Source organism: Hoplias malabaricus, chromosome 15, assembly GCF_029633855.1.
Source record: "Hoplias malabaricus isolate fHopMal1 chromosome 15, fHopMal1.hap1, whole genome shotgun sequence".
Lineage (NCBI taxonomy): Eukaryota > Metazoa > Chordata > Actinopteri > Characiformes > Erythrinidae > Hoplias > Hoplias malabaricus.
In genome coordinates this window covers 23,896,009-23,902,008 of record NC_089814.1, presented here as the reverse complement: position 1 = coordinate 23,902,008, position 6,000 = coordinate 23,896,009, and positions in this window count along the sequence as shown.

Sequence of the window (6,000 nt, the reverse complement as noted above, 5' to 3'; positions counted from 1 at the left end):
AGGTCTGCTCTGTTCTGATTGGTGGAAGGGTTTTTGTGGTCAGATGACCACAGACATCCTGCAGGTATGTCTTACCTCAGTGTGTGTGTGTGTATGTGCGCTTACTGGTAATGGATAATGGAAAAAGCAGCTGTGCAAAACAGACACACACACACACACACAAATACATTCACACCTTTGGGGTCTGGCTATGTATAGCCAAGCTGTCAATTACCTCCTATGCCTCTTGTGGCAGCACCACACACACAACATACACACAACCCCAGTAGTAGTGAGGGTACAGTGGGCTGACAAATGTGACAGCTGTTACTAACACATAATGCCATTTTATTAATAACAGAGATTTAAATATTTTGAGTATTTTAAACTGTTTGTAGTTCTTTTTACATGTGCACTGATAAAAACAGACACTGCACTCCCCACTTTGCTTTTATTTTATTTTGATTGACAACCGGCCAAAATCTCCTCCTAAACGCAGAGGGTGCAGCAACAGCCTCTAATCCACAATAGCACAGGGTTTACATCTATTATTTTAGGAATATTTTCACCCTCCGGGGTGGGCAACAGGTCCAGGTTCTGAGGTTCAAACCCAGCCTTGGTTCACTGTCTGTGAAGAGTTGGGTGTGGGTGTTTCCTCCCACTGGAAATACATGCTAGTTGGTGGACTGGCTATTCTACAGTTTCCACAGGTGTGTGCGTGTGTGTGATTGTGTGTGTTTGTGTGAGTGTGTGAGCTGGGGCTGGCCGTCCAGGGTGTGTTCCCGCCTTGTGTCATTTATTTCTGGGTAGGCTGTGGACACTGTGATCCTCAAGTGGATAAAGAAAATGAATGACACACCACTATTTCATAATTCTGTGCTATTTCAGGGCAGATTTGTTACAGTATTGGATCAAATTCTGTCTTGAATTGGAAGTTTACTTCAGTGTGTTTCATTTTTGTGTAAAGAAAACGTGAGCCAAAACAAATACTGTCCATCTTTGGTTTGGGGACAACTTGTGTATGTGTGTGAGACACAGAAGACAGTATCTGGCTGGCTCACTGAGTTCATCACAGTACATCAGTTAAGTTTTGCTGGGTGTATGAAGCTTTTTGGAGTGATGGGAATGATTAAGAAGATTAACTCTTCTCTGTTTCTCCCTAATTTTTCTTTAGGAACGCTCTATTTCTGTGTGCTCTTCTGTGCTGTAGTTGGAATTTAGGACTCGCTCAAGTGCTGCCTGAAGGTAAGATACATCCTTGTATATTGATCTACACACACATCATGTTTCTTTATGTGTAACTATACAGAGCGCATACATAACAATAAAATAACCTCCTTATTTCTACAGCCATTGTCCATTGTCCATTGCTACACTGACCATATAGGTGCACTTTGTAGTTCCGTAATTACAGACTGTAGTCCAACAGTCATCTGTAGTAGTCCACCTTCTTCAATGGCCAAGACCCCCACAGGACTACCACAGAGCAGCAGAATACATATCAACATGCCAACACAAGCTCAGAGTCAGTGCAGTGCTGAGAATGATCCACTACCCAAATAAATACTTGCTTTCTGGTGGGGCCTCCATCCATCCATCCATCCATTATCCACCGCTTATCCGGGTCCGGGTCGCAGGGGAAGCAGTCGGAGCAAAGAAACCCAGACCTCCCTCTCCCCAGCCACCGACTCTAGCTCCTCCGGGGGTATACCGAGGCGTTCCCAGGCCAGTCGAGACATATAGTCTCTCCAGCGTGTTCTTGGTCTACCCCGGGGCCTCCTCCCCGTTGGACATGCCTGGAACACCTCTCCAGGAAGGCGTCCAGGAGGCATTCGAACCAGATGCCCGAACCACCTCAACTGGCTCCTCTCGACGTGGAGGAGCAGCGGCTCCACTCCGAGTCTCTCCCGGATGTCCGAGCTCCTAACCCTGTCTCTAAGGGAGAGTCCAGACATCCTGCGGAGAAAACTCATTTCAGCCGCTTGTACCCGCGATCTCGTTCTTTCGGTCACTACCCAAAGCTCGTGACCATAGGTGAGGGTTGGGACGTAGATTGAACGGTAAATTGAGAGTTTTGCTTTTTTGCTCAGCTCTCTCTTCACCACAACGGACCGGAACAGAGCCCGCATTACTGCTGACGCTGCACCGATCCGCCTGTCAATCTCATGCTCCATCTTTCCCTCACTCTTGAACAAGACCCCAAGGTATTTAAACTCCTCCACTTGAGGCAGGATCTCACTTTTAACCTGGAGAGAGCACTCCACCCTTTTCCGGCTTGGAGGACTCGGACTTGGAGGTGCTGATCCTCATCCCTACCGCTTTACACTCGGCTGCAAACTGGTCCAGCAAGAGCTGGAGGTCCCGGCTTGATGAAGCCAACAAGTCCACATCATCTGCAAAAAGCAGACATGGAATCCTGAGACCACCAAACCGGACACCCTCCCCCACTTGGCTACGCCGAGAAATTCTGTCCATAAAAATTGTGAACAGAACCGGTGACAACGGGCAGCCCTGACGGAGTCCAACTCTGACTGGAAACCAGTCGGACTTACTGCCAGCCATACGAACCAGACTCCTGCTCTGTTTGTACAGGGACTGGATAGCTCGTAACAAAGAGCCCAGTACCCCATACTCCCTGAGCACCCCCCACAGAATACCCCGAGGGACACATGTAGACTGATTGAGCAAACTCCCATGCACCCTCCAGGATCCTAGCGAGGGTAAAGAGCTGGTCCTGTGTTCCACGACCGGGGGCGGAATCCGCATTGTTCCTCCTGGATCCGAGGTTCAATGATCAGTCTGACTCTCTTCTGCAGTACCCCCGCATAGACCTTACCGGGGAGGCTAAGGAGTGTGATCCCCCTATAGTTGGAACACACCCTCCGATCCCCCTTTTTGAAAAGGGGAACCACCACCCCAGTCTGCAAGTCCAGAGGCACTGCCCCCGATGTCCACGCGATGTTGCAAAGACGTGTCAACCAGGACAGCCCCACAACATCCAGAGCCTTGAGGAACCCGGGGTGAACCTCATCCACCCCCCGGGGCCCTACCGCCAAGGAGTTTCCCTACCACCTTGGCCACTTCAGCCCCAGTGATAGACGATGAGTAAGCCCACACCTGCCTTACGCCTCTCACCCTGGGCAACTCCAGAGTGAAAGAGCATCCAGCCCCTCTCAAGGAGATTGGTTCCAGAGCCCATACTGTGTGTCAAGGTGAGCCCAACTATATCTAGCCGGTACCTCTCAACCTCGCGCACCAGCTCAGGCTCTTTTCCCACCAGAGAGGTTACGTTCCATGTTCCAAAAGCCAGTTTCAGTAACCGAGGATCAGAACACCAGGGCCCCCGACCCCGACCGCCACCCGATCCACATTGCACCAGACCCGGATTACTACCTCTCCCACAGGTGGTGGGCCCATGGGAGACTGGTGGGGCCTAATGACTGAAAAACAGGGTGAAAGGGGTTTAACAAAGTATGCAAAGCGACCTGTATGGTCAGTGGAGATGATAAACAGGACAATGAGGGCAGAAATAAGGAGGGGATTTTAATGTTATAGCTGATTAGTGTATTATTCTCCCTTTGTACTTAAAATGTCCATGACAGACTCACAAGCATCACTGGGATTTAAACCCCACAGTTTTAGACTTTTCCCATCATAAATGAGGTCAGCTTTTCTGTTTTTAAAAAAGTTGGTTAAAGGCCAAAGGTTTCACGATTGTAATTTTTTTATATATATATAAAATTCAGAGGATTCCTCACCCTTTGTTAGCTCTCCAGTCTGTTTGCATGCTTGAAACTAGTCTAATGTGTTTCCAAAACCCCAGGGTCTGTAAATTAAAAAAAAAAAAAAACAGTCTCGGTTTCGAATACAAGGCTTTCTCTCTCTCTCTCGCTCTCTCTCTCTCTCTCTCTCTCTCTCTCTGCTAACAGCAGAGGCATGTGGATTTCTTTAGATAACAGAGAGAGCTCCAAACATTGAAAAGCATGAACTGATATAAGGATATTGATCTATTTCTGCTGCATAGATGTGTACTATTGACTCATTTTGCTGTTTTGGATTTAAGATGGATATGTCTCCAACCTTGGGAGATGTCTCTGAATTACCGAAAGTGCTACAAAACTGGGTTACAAATGAGTTTCTGTGGTAATTCAAACAGTGAATAAAAGCTTTCAGACAAGTTAACCATGGACAAGTTAACTGTGGTTAACAGTCATTTTTTACTTCAAACATACGGTTCTACCTTAAAACACATGGAGCTTCTGAATGTAAACAACCAGAGAGAACTGATACTAATCTTAGATGTTTCCTTTAAATGTAGTTCTGGTGCACATGTTTAAATTGGGAATACTTGTATTAAACTTTTCTTAACACCCAACCACACACGCACACACACACACACAAACCACACACTTGTGCACATACAGTATGATGTCACACACATGCCAATCTGCTTACTGTACTTTTTTCTTTCTGTTCTGTAGTTTTATAGATGTTCAGAGTATGTTTCCTCTCTCTCTCTCTCTCTCTCTCTCTCTCTCTCTCTCTCTCTCTCTCTCTCTCTGTGTGTGTGTGTCTGAGTGTTTATTGCCCTTTGATTTGCTGATGTAAGCTGGAAACATGTGCTACCTCACATGCTTACAGAGTAATGCTAAGCCTGCCAGTAAGCTACACAGTTAGTTTACAACCAGAAAAACACAATTCCTGTTTTAAAGAAAAGGTGTGTGTGTTGGGGTATGGATGCCAAAAATCCTAGTATCTTCAGTCCTTATAAATGTGGTTTGTGTCTCAGAGCTGATTAAAAGAGTGTATGTGTGTGTGTGTGTGTAACCAATGAAGCCAGCTTTCAGACTATCAATGCAAGAGCCCTCTCAACACGGTCTCTCTCCCTCTCTCTCTCTCTCTCTCTCTCTCTCTCTCTCTCGCTCTCTCTCCTTACACACACACACACACACACACACACACACACAAACACACACACACACACACAAACACAAACATCCACACAGAGATATTCTTAAAGACACACTCATACAACACTAGCTGACTCTGGCTTTTTAACACTCCGTCCTTTAGGGCCATTTTTACAGTACTAAAGAGCAATTGGGTCTCAAATACACATGCACACACACATTCAGAAGTGGTTACAACACTGTCTTAAGTCATGTTTCCATAGGGGGAGAGAAAGAGAGAGAGAGAGACGGAGAGAGAGAGAGAGAGAGAGAGAGAGAGAGAGAGATAGAGAGTGAGAGAGAGAGAGAGAGAGAGAGAGAGAGAGAGAGAGAGAGAGAGACTGATATTATGATTAAACACAGTCATGTGTCTCATAATCAGGAGCTGCAGCAGCAGCATTGTAGCAGGAGAGCTGTAGCTGTGGGACTGCAGCGGGTTGTTAACTGAAATGAGAAAATGTAGCTGAGATTCACTAAACTTAAATGTCCACCGTAAGACTTAAGACTATAACAGACTGTTGTGTTATGTTGCTCTGCAGAAATTTATCAGCCCCCTTACATTTGTCATCAGTTTTTGACCACAGGACCACTGTCATTTAGCTTTCTCAGCAGAACAGTGACACTGGAGTGTGTGTTTGTGTGAGTGTATTGCTGTAACTAACTGTTATTTTGGGAGTCGATTTACATGGTTTTATTTTTTTTAATTAGTAAACAAAGAAAGATTGAATTAAAAAATAGTTCTAGGTGGAACGGGGAGGTGAGCTGCTTCACCAGTTGCAATGGGCCAGTGAGTTATTTGTAATTTTGGCTAGAACACATTCTTTTTGTATAAGACCTCTTGTTTGTCCATAACATTTCAACAGCATTATGGAGTTACACAGACTTTTCTGTGAAAAAACAAATAAACATAGGTTTGTTCTAAAATTTTTTCGCCTGTATGGAGTTCCGTACTGGAGCTCTGATCAGTGTCGCCAACTCAGTAAGGAAAGGGTCTAGAAGTCGCTAAATGGCACCATCAGCTAATTTGCATAATTGTCCATTTTTGACGCTGTAGAAGAGAAGAAAAACTTCA